Below are 19,598 nucleotides of genomic sequence, written 5' to 3' on the forward strand. Positions count from 1 at the left end.
ATAGCTTAACTTTTAATATTTGCCTTTTAATATCAGACAGAATAATAAATAAAAGACTTTATCAAACTTGAAATAAATGAGTGATCTGTAGAAAAGTAATAAATCTGATCTATCTACAAAACCATTGTATAAAATGTCATTTTGTAGCTAGAATGGTGGTACACTCCTGTAAACTCAGCTACTAAGGAGACTGAGGCAGTAGAATCACATGTTTGTTTATAGGTTGGGCAATTTAGCAAGGACCTGGCTCAAAATAAAAAAAAATGAGTAGGCCTGGAGATTTAGATCAATGATAGAGGACCACTAAGTTCAATTCCCAGTACCACACATATGCAAAAAGAAAATTATTTCCTTTCCCTTTCCATTCTGTATAAGTAACCCTAAAAGTTCAAACAAAAGATAACAAAGTAACAAATTGCAAGGACACCTTACCCACCTTTTATAGAACTGTGCCAACTGATCTAACTGTAAAGAGTTCCAGCACCTGTGGCACATCTCAATGTAGTACGGTTGTTTGCTTGGTGTCTGAGTGGTGTTTGTTTTACTTTGTTCTTGTTTATTTTTATATGCTATGATTTTCTTATAAAATCTAACAATTCTGTGATAATGTAGAATGTAAACTGACAGGCTTTCTCTCATACTAGACTTTACCTTTGTGTGTAGTGTCTGAATCAATCTGGTGGGAAGTTGAGTTGGTTTGGAATTCATTATTGATGTCATTATTTCAGTGCTTTTGGGCTGCATATTCACCAAGCATTACTTTGTTTTTACGGTTGGACTGGTTCACCAGTTTGTCTCAATAACTGCTCCACACTCTATTTCTCCCTATAAACTCTTTTCAGGCTCTCAGACAAACTGCTTTTACATGTTACTCATCACTTGCTAGTTCATTAGGCAATGGAAATATGAAGGATATAGGAGCATTTTTGTGATTCTAAAAAAGCCAAGATCTTAAGCACATTCCATGACCCTGAGTCTTAGGAGGGGCTTTATCAGTGATCATGTCCACCTTTACCTATAGGTCTAACTAATCACATATTTGTGTCTGCTTTAAAGTTTTTCACTGATTTTTATATATCTTTATTTCTCCTTTCCAAAATTGTAATTCCCCAAAAGCAATAATATATTTTGCTCTTCTCTTTGTGGCTTAAAGTTTTGTAAAACAGGAGAGATAATCATTCTCCTGATAAAGAAATGATCTTCCCCTCAATTGTAATTTGTCCTATATTTTATTCCCAGTTATTACTGACCTGTATACGTATTTTTTTATGAAGTTATTTACTATTTTAAGTTTGGAGCTTGGGATACAGCTCAGTTGGTAGAGTGTTTACCTTGTATGCACAAGGCCCTGGGTTCAATCCCCAGCACCCTGCCAAAAAAAATTTTGTTTTAATGTTACTTCATGGAGTCTGCAGTTTATTTAAGTAATCCCCCATTGATATTGTGTGTGTGTGTGTGTGTGTGTGTGTGCATGTGTGTGTTGTAAAATTATCTAAAACATATTCTCTTAGTAAATATCCAATATATCTTTCCTTAGATACATACAGTGAAAAAACTGAGTATTTTTTTCAGCTTATGCTTTTGAGATTCATTCACATTGTCGAAATGAGAGTTTGTTCATTTTCATTGCTTCATAGAATTGCTTTGCATAAGTTTATAACTATTTATTTATCTATTTTACTTTTGGTAACTATTTTTGGCTACAAATTTTAGGGCATTATTTGAAGTGCTGAAAGGAGCAACATTGCGTATAAGTTTTGCCTAACAAGTATATGTAGAAATTGCTGATAATATATATTTATCCATTCTGGAATATCTAAGCCTTAGGAAATGCTGTCAGTAAGTAAGCCAAAATTTATTTTTTCAATTAATATTTTCTCTAGCCTTGAGTAAACTTCTTTTATTCTACATTTTTTTCAACACATATTATTCATCTTTAAATTTGATTTATTCTTATCAAGGTCTAGTGATTCAATTTATGGTTTGAATTTGCAATAATCTAATGTCTCATAAAAGTGAGTACTTTTTCATATTTCACTGATTACAAATGTGTTTTCTGTTTTGTGATGTTACCATTCAAGAAAAGTTATTTAATTTTTTAGCAGATTTACTTTTCTTTTTTTACCAAACTTTATGCATCTGTGTTAGTCAGGTCTCTCTAGAGGAACAGAACCAACAGGGTATATATAATTATTGAAAGGGGATTATTACATTGGCTTACAGAATCAGAAGCTGTACAATCCCACAATGGCAATCTTCAGGCTGGAGTTCTGGAGAAACCAATAGCTGCTGAGTCTAAGGTACTGACACTTCAGAACAAGAGGGACTAATGATGTAGCCCCAGTGGGATCAAAGACGTGGAAACAACCTGATAGTCACTGGTCAGAATCCACTTTGGAAGAGTAAAGGAGGTGGAGTCTGATGCTCTCAGAATTTTGCAGCAGCAATCTAGAACCCCTCAAGAAAAATCAAGCTAGAGGGCATTGATGCCTCATTTTTCCAACTTTTATTCCATCCAGGGCCTCAACCTATGGCTGCCATAGGGTGAGTCTGTATTTCAGTTTGCTGTCCCATATGACAATCATTTTAGAAACATTCTCATTGACATTCCCAGAAGCATCCTAAACTTAAGCATACTTTAATCCAAACTGACAATTCAGAACCACCAACATAGTATCTATGATGCATATATATTGTATCTTTCATACATACTTGGTAAATATATTTTTTGGAGGGAGGGGCACTGGGAATTGAACCCAGGGAAGCTTTATCACTGAATCACATACCATGTCACTCTATTTTTTGAGAAAGTATCCCACTAAGTTGCTTAGAGCCTTGGTAAACCTCTGACCATACTGCCATAGCCTTCCAAGTGGCTCTGATTAAAGGCATCTATGATCATGCCTGGTTCTAGTTATATTTTTTTTGAGAGAAGATCTTGCTTTATTGCTCTGAACACCTGGAATCAAACCAACCACTTATTCAGGCTTCCAAGTAGCTACAGGCACAGCTTATAGTGCATGGCAATTTTCCAACTCCAGTTTTGTATGTTTACTCTTGAGGAATAGTATTTTTAAGCAAAAAGTCATTAATTTTAATGCAGACCAATTAAATTTTTCCTCAATGATTATTGTTTTTATGTCTTGTCTGGGCAATTTCTCTATGAGACTTAAGTCAATCTGTAAAGGACTATGTATAGGTAGGGCTCAGGTTTCTTTTTGTCCACTTGTATAACTATTAGATTCAGCTCTAGATTGATTGTCTTGTGGTTGCCAATGCAAAGGAGAATACTAATAATTGTAAATATTCACATGTATGATTATAATTTTAGAAAAGAAATCATCACACAGACAATTAGGCATGATTACTCAGTATTATGGACAGGATAGATATATAGTAATATGGTTTGAATATGCTTTGTCCTCAATAAAAACCAAGTTAAAGTGTAATTTCATAGAGCAGTGGTGTTTGGGGATGGGGCCTTTAAGTCATGAAAAATGATCAGTGTTTTTCTCCTGGGACTGAACCTAAATAAAAGAGTGAATTCTGGGCCCTTGGAGAGTTATTTTTAAGAAAGTGCATTGTTATGAAGGATGCCACCCCTGTCCTCCAACATTTTGCACTGAAAGATTTCTCCTTCTGCTTCTCTGCTATGAGCAGATTTATTATGAAACACACCAGAAACTGAGGCACCATGACCTAGAACTTACCTATTTTCAGAACTGTGAGGTAGGTAAATCTTTTCTTTATAATTTACTCAGTTGCAGATTTTGTGTGAAAACAACAAAAAACGGACCAAGATGAGTAAATTAAAGTTAGATAAAAAAGAAGGGAGAAAATTATGTTCTTACAACCATTGAGTCTTTATGGTTATGCTTGTTTGGTTAGAGAAAAAGACATGTTCTCTTAGGTTGAATTTTAACTTTATTAAATCATACTTTATCTATTCTTTCATTTGTGACAGTTCAGGAATAAAGTAAAACCAGAAAGTATATTCTGTTTCATGTACCATAGGCAATTATATTCCTCAAATGAATAAATTTTTAAAAAACATAAATTTTAGGAATATATGGGCTTTTAATATTATCACCATAATTAATAACACATTAAATAGGTTTCCACAACATTAGAAAGAATGTAAAGTTAACAAAATGCAACCTGTTTGTCATGTTTGATAAGACCCAAGGTGGAGGGCTTCCTTAGATGTTGAATTTCCCATACATTGGGGCAAAGTCCTTATCTATGTCTGGTCAGAAGTGACTACAGCAGAAAACAAGCTAAAGATAGGGAGAAAAGGTACAGGAATGAATCCTGTATTTCAGCAAATTTGAGCAACATTAATAAAGCTCACAGTTCTAACTTCATAACCCAGAAATACTCCTATTTGGCTAATGGGCCTTGGTACATATTGAAGTACAATTGGGGAGGTGGTAAAGAGAGTGCAATAGAAACCTTCCTTAACACATCCAAGAAGTAAGAGCCCCTCCAACTCATCCATCTTGTAATTTCTGTTCTTTTTCCAATAATCATTACAGACTCCAAAAGCCCAGTTCCAAGAGTTGCCCAGTTTCAAGGGTCTCCCACTTCGCCTCCCAGTAATATCTGCCAATGGTAAAAGTCTGAGTACCCCACGCAAGAAAGCATTCTGATGTTAGGCTGATCCAGGAGGCACCTTGTGGATCACATCCAACATTCATGCTTCTCAACTCTCTTTACAGGAAGACGTGGCAGTTGGCTCTTTCAGGACACAGAGTAATAGCAACTGTAAGAAAAATATTGCAGACATGAATGTAAAAAATAAGAAGTTAAAGTCTTTAAAAAAAGTCTTCCTGTGAAGAAATGATATTACTGAGAAATGTGATATTGTAATAGCAACAATGATTTTGGATGTAAAAATCTAATAAATTATGGGCATGAATAGTAATTCTACAGAACAAATAAATTCCTTACCACAGACTCATAAATTTGTTGACAATGTGAAAAATCAAATATTGAGTCAAATATGAAACCAATATCTTTTAATTTTATTTTTGTTTCAAAATAGCTACAGAGAGGATGTCCTGAACTCTCTGGAGACATAAAAAATAAGTATCAGAAAAATATTCCTATTTCAAAAAAAAAGGTGTCATTCTTTGGATGAGAGGTGAAGATTTTCTCTCTTGTAAGCTTTTATAAGCAACTGTATAAAAATCTATTTATATATTTTAGAAAGTATCACTTTATGAAATTAATTCTTTTTTATTTCCTAAATATTCAAATATATTGTACATGCTGCTGGAATCCACTTCAATCCTTTCTGTTATTCCTCAAATCTTGTAATTTTAGAAAGAATAATTTAATATTTGTTTATGCAAATCTTTTCACTATCCCTAAGTTTTCTGCATGTTCTGCACTGCCCTGAATTTATGAGATTTAACATGTAGCTTTTTATATTGAGCAAACTGAAATCATTTTTATTTTTATTTTCCTTTCTTGGTGATAAAGTTGATTTATTTTCTCAGATTTTCTATAGCTATTCAAAATTTTATGTCATATAAATCATATATACCCATGGTACAAACAACATAAAGTACTATTCAACTATTTACCCCCCAAAGCTTCTCCTAACAATTCAAATTTAGCAGAGTAAGGTGGCTTATGTCTGAAATCCCAGAAGACTGGGATAAGCAGATGAAAAGTTCAACGCCAGCTTGGGAAAATTCATGAGACTCTGTTACAAAAAATACTGGGGGCTGCATATCTGGCTAACTGGTAGGGTGCTTGCCTAATATGTGGGAGGCCCCAAGTTAAAATGCCAGGGCCATTTTTTTTAAATACTGAACATACTGAACAACTGCATAAATTTGTTTGTGAAATTGAATAATGAAACTTCAATCTGAGTATAGCTCTGTTTATTAAAATTACCAATTTTTTATATTGCTTGTTTTATATATACCTCAGGACATATGAGCCTGGATTATATTTATGTAGTTTTTTTTTTTTATTTTTCACTCTTTATACTGTAAATTTGACTATAGATACATACTCAAGGATTTGCAGTCATATTATTTATTTATAAAAATAAGTAAGATATTTAATAAAAGGGAAATACCACCCATGTGGTCCTAAGAACAAATAATACATATGAGAATACTGACAAAGCGCTTATGTTTACCTTGAAAGCAATTGAGCTGTGGATTAATCCAGTGATGGGCCCTGCACTGAGTTCTGGATTCAGAGGCTGGGCTATATACAGCTGCATAGATTCAATCCTGCAATAAGGAAGATGCAGTGAACATATGTAAAGTCAGAAAATCATGACTTTTCTTGATATGACCCTTTATAAGAATTCTAGCAACACACAGGTGTGGAAATACAGAAATCATCACTTAGTGAAATTAATTCTTATTCACAGTTCCTAAATATTTAAATATATTTTAAATGCTGTTGAAATCCATTTTAATCCTTTCTGTTACTCCTCAAATTCTGTAAATATGCTTAGTTTTCTGTTCACTTGCATATATATAAGAGTAAAAATCTGGTGTCCATTTCCAGTCTGCACTGAAATCTCCCTATCTGCAGTCAAAAGCTTCTCTAAGAACTAGAACTGGCTATTGCCTCCTTCACAGGGAGACTGTCAGAAGAATTCTAGGCAGTGATATCTGGTTTCTGGAGCTGAGCTAGCCTTGAGGACCCACAGAGTTCTAATGCTTTAAGTTTATTTCAACTATCATTTTAAACTGTCAACTTATACATACAAAATTAACAAATCTCTAGAGGTTTCACACATTGGAGCACTCTACCTCTCCTGTTAGCCTGTGTTCCCACTATTAGCTCTGTGAGGTGTTTGACTTCATGAACCTTGTGTACACTTAGTATTTCTCCTTCATCTGCATAGGCTTTCCAGAACTGGAAAGAAAACCAGGAATGGAAGGATTTTGAAATAATTTCTCTTTTGCAACATTTTTATTGAAGCTACTCCTAAAATTACTGAGAATGAGAACTAAGAGAGATGTCAAATAGGTGGGGGAAGAAAAAAGCAGATCAATTACAAGAGGGACTGAGTATTCCAATGAATCATGCGCTGTAATAGTCCTGACAAGTACTGTAAAAACTGCAAAAGGATCTGTTGGGAGGCATGTAAACATTCACCTGTACATTGTGTCTCCAATGACCTGGGAAAAGAAAAATAAATATTCTGAGTGATTTTTACAAGATCCCTCTACCATTAAGTACAGTGTGAGATTTTTGAATCAGCTCCAGAAGCTACTAGTTCCCAAGAAGTTCTGTCTTCCATCCTAGGGTGCATTTCCAACTTCTTTTCTACTCAATAGAACACAGTCCACTATAGAATCCTGGTAAAGTGTGGTTCTGCAATATTCTGTGTGTGTGGGAGGGGATGATGCTGTGGAGTCTGGGTTCTGCTGCAACCATAAATAAATCCCAGCAATTGTCTAAAGACCCTGTGTCTCAGGTGAGCAGACACAAAGCAGTAACAATAAGGTCAATATTCCTGAATCACCCCATCTTGTTATGTCTGTGAATTAACAAGAATACCCATGTGCAGCTTACTACTTGGTGAATTTCTAAAAGTCCCAAATATGTTGTTGATTTTCAGAAGGGGACTATCCATTAATCATTCCATACATTTTTGTTACTTACAGATAACATACGAGGGATCCTTGTTTTTAGAATTTCTTGGAAGAAGTGACCTCGTAGCAAAGTAATCACAGTTGTGGAGAAATATGTTTGTACAACCAAACTTGAAGCAACAAGGGAAGTGGATTTCAGTTGTGAAATGAAATAGCTATACATGCCTGTCCTATATCCCCATGTATCAGTAGTTACCTGGAGTGACTCCACATCTTGTCTGTGGCATATTTCCTTCAGGTCGTCTTGAGATCTCTGTCATATGAATCATTCTGGTTTTACTCTCTTTGAGCTGCTTAAAAATGTCTTTCCTCTCTTTCTGCATCCTGTCTGAATGATGCCATTCTTCCTCATAGTAAAATGGAGGCATCTTCCCATATTCAACTCTGATTGCTTCTCTTCTTAAATTTATGTAGTTCTGCAGTAAAATTAAATTCATCAAAATATGAACCTATCCCTCTAAAACCTGTTGAAACTCCCTAATTCTAGGACTTCACTTTCCTATGTTTATATATTAATATACCACCATTGGAATTCCACAACATGTACTACCACAAGAATGGGATTCTAATCAGAATAAGTTATAATCTAAGTATGAATAATAGGTCAAAGTACATTCTACTGTCATGTGTATTTTAAAAGGACAAACAAAAAATAAAATAAACTCCCAGATTCTTATTTGTATTATTAACAATCATATTTAAACCTTCATCTTGTCAAACTTTCAGAATCCACAAATTTTTATTCCTTTCCTTTTTTTACAAATACTCATGGCTCATTTCTTTCTTTCTAATTAATTTGCTGAGGCTAGACTCAAACTTGTAATTTTTCTGCCTTAGCCTCCCAATCAGCTGAGATTACAAGACTGCACCATGTCCTTTTCTCTGCATCAACAGTTTTAATCAACAGGTTACATTCACTTAATGCATGATAAAGAGTTTTCTAAAACAATCCACACACACACAAAAAAAAATTGTTTTATCGTTTCCAACCCATATGTGAGGAAACATAACCCATTTCATACTTAAGGACTTTAGACTACAATGAATAGATTGAAATCCATTCACTCTTCTTGAGTTTAAGCCAATTCACTTAAACCTACATACTGTAACTTCAGAGTACAATAGTCATCTCCAAGCACTTCACCCAGCTAACTGTAATACTGAAGTGTCATTTAGCACCTGATCTTATTATCTCTCTGAGACCATTTTCATAAATTCTCTTCAAAAGTCATTCCAATCTATGACATCAACTTCACCATAACTTCAGTAACCTCCCTCCCAATATACCAGTGCAATTATTTATCATGTGCTTCTCTCTGGGTTGACATTCTATGGCTATGTTCCTCTTCAGAATTTAATCTTAAAGTATTTTTTGAGTTAAAAATTTTGCCACCAACTATTTAAAATTTAAACCTAATTTGCAGTCTGTTCTCTTTTACTAATTTTCACCTTTCCTGCTTAATTAGTCTAAAAAATGTTATTGTGCTCTAATATATCAAGAATTTTACTTATTTACATGATGGTCATTTTCCTTTCTGATTTGTATCTTAACCTTTCCAATAAAAGATTTTTGCAGCCTTGTTTTCTGCATGTTATTTAGCTTATTATTTGTAATAGAGTTATCATGAAACAATTTTTAAATTAATTTTAATTTAAATTATAAGACACTCAGGATAAACATCCACAAAGAAAATTAGTTATTTAAAAATTATTCTCAAATTTGTAATCTTCTACTCAAACACAAAGCTGCTTCACTAATCATATTTCCCCTCCATACTTTATATAATGCTGTTAAATATTAATTCTTTGGAGTAATTTCAGACTGTTCTTATATTTGAACCATTTATCCCTCTCTCTGAAATTTTGCACCCATTTATGACCACTTATTTTTCACTAGCAGTCAGCTTAATCTGCTTTGGAAGCTACATTTGAATTTTCAGTAACTACCAAATGCCACTTTTGCCTGCCATTTACATCATCCCAGCACATATGACATTTTGAAATGGCCTAGTTTTTATACCTGTTGTGTAAGTACTAAGTGTACCTTTACATGTAGTAAAGCAGAGTGATTTTGATAATATCTGTGTCTCAAATAGAAACCCTATCTAAGGGCCAAACTGGTATAACTAGAAACTGAGGAAATATTTTACTATTGACTCCTCCCCTTTCTTGTTCAATCCTAGAGAATACTAGAGTTTCAGATCTACTTCCTACTTTAAATATTGCATATATGACCCCTAAGTTTATGTTGAAGGCAGAAGTATAGCACTAACCTCCCATGAGTCCATAGTCAATATCTCCATGGCCAGGTTTCTGTGACTTTCACAATATTTTTCCCATAAACATTGCATTTTCTTCAGCAGATTCTTCTGTACAAGAACCATAAGTTAGAGAAGCAGCAAAAAAAATAGTGTAACATTCAGACCTTCACATAGGGAAGAAATCAGAAATGAGAGATAAATTAACCTCATTGAAAATAATAGAGTCATTATGTTTTCTTTGTTCCTTTCAGATGTTTGTCAAATATGGGAAGCCTGAGACTTGGAACCCAGAAGGCATTCTGAATGGGAAACATAGAGTCATCTGTTCCCCCAAGAAAACAGACCCATGTTGATTTCTTTGATTTTTTAAGAATGGATCTTCAGAGGAATCACTTTCCCTGTGCTCCTCAGCAGCACTTTCGATTGGCCATGTGTGTGAGCTTCATGCTCCTGGGATTTAGAGCAGAGCAAACAGAGAAAGTTCTTGTCTTCTTTACAGAAAATCTTCTTCATCTCCTTATGAGTCTCACGCATGTGTTACTCCAAGCTCAGAAATTGCCAAAGACTGTTTTTTTTTTCCTGGTCAGGGCTGCCAGTTTCTTCACACAAACATTTGTTTTAAAGTCTCTGTTCTGTACCATCTGCTTGCATACAGAGAAGGTAACAAGAACTGAGAGATCATGCCAGCCAAGGTAGATACAGGGCCTACAAAAGCTGTGCCCACAGGCTAAGGTGACTGGATCTATAAAGTACTTCATGCAGATAGGGCAGATGATTTCCTTCTGGAAGGCTTGCTTGATTCTGGAATCCATATTTTTGAAGAAGAAGAAGAAGAAGAAGAAGAAGAAGAAGAAGAAGAAGAAGAAGAAGAAGAAGAAGAAGAAAAAGAAGAAGAAAAAGAAGAAGAAGAAAAAGAAGAAGAAGAAGAAGAAGAAGAAGAAGAAGAAGAAGAAGAAGAAGAAGAAGAAGAAGCAGCAGCAACATGTTATTTCTGAGTCTGATTAGGCAAAATGGTTCTTCAGACCCATACCTGGGGAGTAATAACTACATTTTAATTTTCTTAAAAAATGGTCATTAAAGTAGTACAAACTCTATTCTATAACACAAAAGAACTGATGCACAAGGAGAGCCTTCAGCTTTATGTCAGGCATAATTCTGACTAGATAACTCATATTCCTGCCATACTGAGTTTCTGCTCCCACCAGAATAGAAATTTGAATATTAATCATCTGGCTGTGGATGTAGGACTTGGGTCATAAGGGGCCTACAAACAATTATAATTGTTTCCATTCATCTTTTCAATAAAAGGAAAATGAAAGCAGGTTTATTGAGAAAAGTCTACTTGGGCCAATGAATTATGAGAAGTTCACTAGAAAGAGACCAGCTCTTTAAAAGTAAAACTCACAAAATCAAATATATATATTTGAAACCAGTAGGAAGTATAATTATAAAACGGTATTTTTTGGGGTCGACCAGAAGTTGGGTGTTCCACAAAGGATGCCTGCAGGCTGGAGAGTTGGAAGAACAAGTAGCTGTACAGTTCAAGAGGCTTAAGCTTCAAAACAAGAGGGATCAATTCCAAGTCAAAGACTGCAAGTTTCTGGAAACTCCCTAGGGAATCACTGGCATAGTCTTCTTTGGAAGAGTGAAGAAGCCAGAATCAGACAATTTCAGATGCTCAAAACAGCAATCAAGAAACAGTTCAAAAAGAATCAAGATGGCATCTGCTGTTGCTTCTTTCTTCTTCCTATTTTTATTCCATCCAATCCATCACCCTATTGGACTGTATTGCCCCCAGTTAGGGAGAGTCTTCATTTCAGTTGGCTATTCCATATTCTAATCATTCCTAGACACACCCTCTTGATCCACCCAGAAATCTCTAAATCTTCTTTATTTCTTAATCCAACCAAGGTGACAATTCACCTTAACCATTGCACACATAAACCACATCAATTCGAAAAATAAAACCAATCTAGGTTTTTTGTAAGGGTAAGAAATAATAAAAAAAATGTTTTTTGTTTGTTTGGTTTTGTTTCTGTTTTAATCTTGAGGATTAAAAAACTAGATAAATTATTTTTAAAAAATAATCTTATTACAATCAACATGTTATTTTCATCACAACCTTATTTCTTGGGTACTCTAACAATTATAATCCTGATTTCTGGCAGAATAATTGGAGCACAGTTAAAGTTACATGTTCCTCTTCATTTTTTAAAACAAAAGAGAAGACTTATTTTATTTTATTTTTTTAAAACACTTACTTGCTTTTTTTAATAGATCTTTATTTTTATTTATTTATATGTGGTGCTAAGAATTGAACTCCCTGCCTCACACTTGCCAGGCAAGTGTGCTACCACTGAGCCACAGCCACAGCCTGAGAAGACTTATTTTAATCTAAAATATGCATAATCATATCTTAACAGAAATCTTTATTCTAGCAATGCTGAGTAGTTGATCTTCCAGTTCTTAGTAACAATGATGAATTTAAGAGGAAAATATTGTAATGTTGATAGACTTCAGAGGTAATTCACAATTATTAACTAGAAAAAATTTCATAACTTAAGATGCATCAAATGAAAGACAATCAGCCTCATAAAACTATGTCTTAAAATAAATTATTGGTCAAATACATGGGTTCTGACTCTTGGTGTTGGATATTTCAAGGAAACTTCTTAGTGCCCCTATTGCCACTGTTTTGCAGTTCTCACCGCTGTCTTAGTTATTTAAAATTAAGTTCAAAAGTTCAAGCTATAAAGGGACAGCATTTATATCATTTAAAAATAAAACTTCTAAATACACTCAAGGTGCAAATTTTAATACAGTAGTAGTTACAGTAGGCCCTCTATAACTGTGGGTTCTGCATTTATGAATTCAGCATATATATATGTATATATATATATATATATATATATATATATATATATATATACACACACACACACATAATATGTTGAACATGTTTTGTTCAGACTTTTAATTTCCTGAACAATACAGTATAACATAACTTTTACATTCATTTATTAGATTGCATAAGTAACCCAGAGATATTTGAAGTGTGTAGATTATGTGTAAATATTTCACCATTTCATATAAAGGACTCGAGAATCTACAGATTTTTTTTTATTTACAGGTTACTAACACTAAGAGATGACTGTATTATAATAAATCTGGGATAAATAGTAAAGAATGCATTAAAAAAAGAAAAGATCAAAATGCTGTAAACACTTTAGAGAAAAGTTAAATTTCACATATGAGGTGGAAAAAAAGAATTATCATCCAGCATATTGTACTCCACTATGTAAAGATATTTTTTAAATAATTTTACTGTTACTCTTTGGAAGAACAACAAATTTGATTAAAAAATATTTACCATTCAGAAAAGTGTTTTTTTAAGTACTGAACACTAAATATAGGATCTCACACATGCTATGCAAGCTTTCTCACACTGAGCACCTACCCAGCCTTTTTATATTATTTTTTAATTTTTTTTTTGGGGGGGGAACAGATCTCACTAAGTTGCCAAAGCTGACCTTGAACATGCAGTCCTCTTACCTCAGACACCCAAGTCACTGGAATTACAGGTGTTCACCACCATGTCTGGTGTAAAACAGATTAAACAAACCGGATGCTGTTGCACATGTTTGTAATACCAGCAATTTGCAATGCTGAGGCAGAAAGATCACAAGTTCAAGACCAACCTTCACAATTTAGTGTGGTCATAAGCAACTTAGTGACATCCTGTCTCTAAATAAAAAATAAAAAGGGGCTCAAGTGTGGTTCACCATCCCCAAAAAATAATTTAAAATAATCCTTCATAAGAGAAGATTTTAAAATTATGAATCAAAAATAAAAATATTAAAATATGGGGATTTCTCTGAGAAGAGAGAATAAACTTCAAAGTCACTGAAGTTTTAGTTTTAAAAAATAAAAAAACACAACTTTTTTAATGTCCTCAGGAAAGAAAAATGAATCTTAATAAAGTGATAGAAGTAATAATTGAGACAGATTTTTTTCTCATGAAAAAACAAAAAAGGACAAGATTAATAAATAAACCTATCTGTTATTATGGGGTATGACATTAACTCAAAAGTTTCAGAAGAAAAGTTTTATCTTCCACCTCCAACTTTTTCAAAATTTTTATGACTCAATTAAATAACAGACATAATCTAAGAAAAACTATAAATTAAATAAAATTTACTTTCCAAATGTCATGTGGAATATTTGGAATGTGATTCCAATGAGGAAGAATGGTTCTTCTTCTTCCATTTTCCTACAGTGTTAGGATGTGAGTGGAGCCACATAAATGTAGTGTTGTTCCCATGTGGCACTTTCACGACCCAGGTTCCCTCCACAGGGCTTTACGCTCATTTTCCCATGTTTATCATTACAGCACTGCCTGGTATGTTTGCTATTATTTCCTCACTGCATAGATGAAGAAATCAAGTAAAATGAAAGAGAATATATAATGTGCCAAAGTGATGGAGATGGCAAAATTTAGATGTATTAAATAAGATAGTCTTTGTTCACTCCACACAATTAATCTTTTGTGTATTTTCAAAATATGTGTTTAGAGCTATAGTATTGATTTTGCATAATAAATTTGTAAGTTGCCAAAAAAATTTCAAGAAATTCTTAAAGGAAACATTCAGAGAATAAAAGGGACCTTAGGTTTTTAAAAGGAGCAGAAATAAAAATTTCAGTAGAAGATTGAAGAATGATAAAGTATAGTAAAGTTAAAAAATGAAAAAAAGCTGTTATCTCTCTGGTAAACAGGAAATAAAGCCAAGGGCTGGAGCTGGGGCTCAGCAGTAGATTGCTCACCTAGCACATGTGATGCCCTGGGTTTGATCCTCAGCACCATATAAAAATGAACAAAATAAAAGGAATGTGTCCAAATATTATATATATGCCTTGTATCACGTGTGTGTGTGTGTGTGTATATATATATATATATATATATATATATATATATATATATATATACCGTAAACTTTTAGAGCAAAATTAAATTTCACATATCAGGTGATACAAGGCATTATACATATATATGTGTGTATGTGTATATATATATATATATATATATATATATATATATATATATATATATATAAAAAGATAGATAGATAGATAGATAGATAGATAGTACAAGACTTTTAATAAAGGGGATCCTTTTTTTAGCAATATTTTTAGAAAGGTGAAGTTAATCAGCTCCTGATTTGTAGATCAAAAAGAATTCAGAAACTCTCACCTTGAAACTTCATTGTGTTACTCATTGTCACCTTTCTCCACCATCCTGGAGTTTTAGATGTTTAAGATGACTATTAAAAAAGAAGACTAGAAACTGAAGTCTCAAGGTCTACAACATTTTTTTGAAGAGAAATGTCTTTATAAATTTAGGAAATTTCTACACATGACACCACAAATTTTAAAAGCCCTATTAAACCTATAAAATTAAAATCAATAATAGGAATTATGTTCTATACTTTAGGGAAAAACCTAGAAGTAATTAATTGATTTTTTTTGTTAATTTGACAAAATGTCATTGACATTGAAAAAGATGTAACTCCACTGAGACTTAAAATAACTTTCTCTCTCCTGGCATGGTGGCATATATCTGTAATCCCAGTGGCTTTCAGGAGGCTGAAGCAGAAGGCTTATGAGTTCAAAGCTAAACTCTAAGGCACTAAGAAACTCAGTTAAATCCTGTCTCTAAATAAAATGCAAAACTGGACAGGGGATGTGGCTCAGTGGTCGAGTGCCCCTAAATACATTTCCCAGTAACCACCCCAAAAAAAAAAAAAAAAAAAAAAATATATATATATATATATATATATATATATATATATATATATATATATTTGGTTTTTTTAAACTTTTCAGTTAAAGCAATATGAGTTATATCTGAGAAATTCTGTACTCACCTGAAGATTCTATAATCAATCTCAACAAATTTACAGGACAAACAGCAAATCCAATAATAGATTCTGTGTTTTCTGGGCTCTCTGGAAAACAGCTGAAACATTCAGTTCTCCACAGTCCAGGAGACCCTAAATGCTTTCTAACAGAGAGACTCTTATTTTAAGAAAGCCTTATCAAGATGCTTGCAGCCCCACTCAGATTAGATCTTGGCATTTGGAAATGCTCAGGAAATGTGTGCCTTTGAACATTTTCTAGATTGTTTTCTGATTTCCATAAATAACTCACTACAAATAGCCTATAGTAGGGATTTAATCTTGTAATTGACTTTCACACAGGGCACATGAAAATGGCTATTCCTCTCTGTTTCAGGGATCCCATATTTGAATCCCATTTCTTGCCCCACCTATGACTATGTTTGAACATTATACTTGAATATGCATCCTTTCCTTCCTTGATAATTTCTGCCTTCTCTTCACTATGGTCTAGGATTTAATATTGTTTTTATCCTTGGGGTGGCTGGTCAATTTCTATAAACTCTATTGTTAAGGTGGCATTTGACCTCAAAATGTAACTGATTCTGGTGGCTTTAGAAGAATGAGTGTTAATGGGGTAAATGCCTGTCATTCTGGATCCATTAACTTTGAGCTTGGGAAAAGAAATATGAGTAATAGATTTTCTAAAATTCCAGATGATTTGGTTAAAAGCACAATTTGATCAAACTCAAATGACATGAAAGGATCTCTTGATGGAAACAAATGATAATTTGAAAAATAATGTTGAACTACATCTGAATTCAAACAAGTAATTCACTGAAGAGTACAACAGGAAATAAAGTAAAAAGAGTAAATTAATTTACTGCTTAAATGTATTGTTATCTTTACAAATCAATACATAAATCTGACTTAAAGTGTGGATTTGATATAATGATGGATAGGAATGGACATAGCAACAGCTATGTACAGAAGGACCTCTGGAAGGCTGAAAGGAAAAAAAACTAAAAAGTAATGAATTAATGTTTTTTGTTAGTTTGACAAATTTTCATTGACATTGAACAAGTTGTAAATCCACTGGCACTTAAAATAACATACTTTCTCCTGGCATGGTGGCATATGCCTGAAATCACAGTGGCTTTCAGGATGCTGAAGCAGGAGCTGGGTGAGTTAATCACTGTAATAATTCCTGTGATTTTTTAAATACTTTTGTTGTTTTCTTTTTTATGTGTTATGATTTTTAGTAATAAAAATAAATGCTGCAAAAGAATAAACTACTCATAAAAAATAATAACTATTATAATATGCACATCTTCCATAAAATCACATAAAAAGTAATTTAGGTGTATGCAGTTATAATTAATTTTAAATAAGGCAATATTTTGTCTATGCTATTTGATCAACTATACATTTATTGATCCAATAAATAAATATTATATGTTTATGAATTTAATAAAATATTTGAATAATTTTAGCATATTCACTTACTAAAAATCATGGGCTTTAAGTACACTATAGTAAGGCATTCAATTTCTCTGGAAAGCAAATTACCATTATTAAATTATGAAATTAGAGATTATTAAGAAATTATAGCCACCAATATTGTAATAATATGAAGTGAGTACCTTCATATATTATTAGATATGTTTGTATGACTTTGTTGGGGATTGTAAAAACAAAACAAAACAAAAATGTGCCTTAAAAATCTTAAAATCTGCTTGGCCATAGCCCAGAAATTCTAGTCCTAGCAAATGAGAAGAATTCATTAAGCAGCTTTTAGCAAGTATAAAATCTTAATTCAATAATTTCTCCCTTTGTCTCATGTAAAACATGACATACTCAGAAAAAGAATGTATATATTTTTAGTTTTCATCTTAGCATTAACCTTCAAGATGTAAATGTACTGTTTTTTTTTCATTCTTTTGGGTTGGGAAATGTATGGCAGCTGACCACCTTTACTCCATATTGCTTCTTGTGTCCCCAGTTGTTGCACTCAGCACACTGAATATGCAGCCAGGCTATGTGACCCGTGCCTCTAATGATATTTATCAGAAAAATAGCATTGTTGACATGTATGAATTTAGTACAAGACATTTCCCGTTATGTGTTGTCATTTTCACTTTGATGTCTATAGGCTAATGAAAAAGTAAAAACATGTATAAATATATTCAATTAGATAATGACTTCATCGCAAGGTCTATATCTTACTCCTTAAGGAGACAATAGGGAAAATATCATTGGAATAAGGCCCACTTTACTTTCATGATTGTGGACAATTCCTTCTGAGAAAACATCATTCAAAATAACATGAGCATTAGATGAAATGTACGTATACTTATTTTCCTACATGTGACTTTATATTTGAGTGTTGTGGGTAAGTGATCCCCAACTATCCCTCTCTACAATATAGAATGATATATTTACAGAATAAATGCATGTGCTGATACATGTTTAGAACGTAATATTTGTTTTGTTTTTATGTTTTGGCTAAGCCAGTCATTTTCCAAGTTTGGGAAATGCTTTGTAAATGTAATTATGTAAGATGCCCCAATAGCTTCAGGAGCAATGATGCTTATGGTACTGGCCAGTATTTCTTGATGGTAAAACTGAAGAAGTAGCCAAGATCACCAGCTAGTTGCTAGGTGGGTTAGTCCTCTAATCAACACTGGCCTCTTGATAGTGCAGCAGGGTAGTGACTGGTAGTGAATTATTTGAAGATCATGCACATGAGCACAATCCCCAAGCAGTTATGCTATTGCCAAAGTACTCTGACACTCTTCCTTGGCCTCTCATTTAAGATTGTGTATCAATGGAGAAGCAAGTAGAACATACTGAGTAAGAAGGGGAAGGATGTGGGCTGTTGGGTACTTAGTTAACAAGGAAGAAGAGAACATGAACAAAAAATGACAAGGGTTTAGAAGTAGGATGAATTTGGAGTTTTTGACACATCTAGAAAACAATTTTGGTCTTAATATAATATAATAATGATAGATCAAAGCATGGTGACTTAGGACAAGAAAACACACATATTCATATAACAGAAAAAGCAGCAAGGGAGACTAAGAAGGCCATGTCAGGAAAATGCAGTTCATTGTATTTAAAGCAGAGAAAACACTGATGAAGAGAAGACAACCAATATGTAAAATTTATTTTAAATACTTTATTAAAATTCCACTCCCTCTAGGCTCCACCAACTACTACTCCATGGGCAAGAAAGCACCACTCCATGCCCCTAGGGAAAAAAGGTAAGCTTCACCCTGGCTGCAGGAAAATTCAGGGCTCATCATCCACTTTTGCACTTTCTTCAATGGCAAGAGGTTGAGAAACCCCAAATTCAAGAGCACACTTTGGGGAGGAAGAGAAAAGCAGAAGTTTGTCAAGGGGAGAGAGGAGGTTCTCCAAGTTACAGGATATTAATAAAGCTGAAGCTGTTCAGCAATTCTTCCTTGAAGAAATAGAGCTTAGTAAAGAGTTAATAAGCCAAGGAAAACGTGAGAAAGCTGCAGACCATCTGACAAATGCAATTGCTGTGTGTGAAAAGCAGAAGTTGTTGCCTGTATTAACAGCAAATGCTGCCACCACAGGTGTTCCAGATTCTGGGAATTAAGCACCAAAAGACTAGTCAGAGAATTTTAAGTGCTAGAGCATGGTTGATAATCATGTGTAAAGAGAAACAAATGTTGACATCATAAAATGTTCAAAAGATTTTTAAAATTTGTAACATTTAAATATCTTAAATTGAAAGTTAAGCAGCTCTGAGGGAATAAGGGCAAATATGCTTGTTATAGAATTTCCTA

At 33.5% G+C, this 19,598-nt stretch overlaps 1 pseudogene; it reads right to left on the reverse strand.

Annotated features, from left to right (window-relative positions):
* Positions 1-4,250: 4,250 nt before the first annotated feature.
* Positions 4,251-10,704, reverse strand: LOC143380550 (tripartite motif-containing protein 51-like; annotated as a pseudogene).
* Positions 10,705-19,598: the final 8,894 nt, after the last annotated feature.

The sequence above is a fragment of the Callospermophilus lateralis genome, unplaced genomic scaffold (assembly GCF_048772815.1).
Source record: "Callospermophilus lateralis isolate mCalLat2 unplaced genomic scaffold, mCalLat2.hap1 Scaffold_2506, whole genome shotgun sequence".
In the NCBI taxonomy this organism is placed as follows: Eukaryota; Metazoa; Chordata; class Mammalia; order Rodentia; family Sciuridae; genus Callospermophilus; species Callospermophilus lateralis.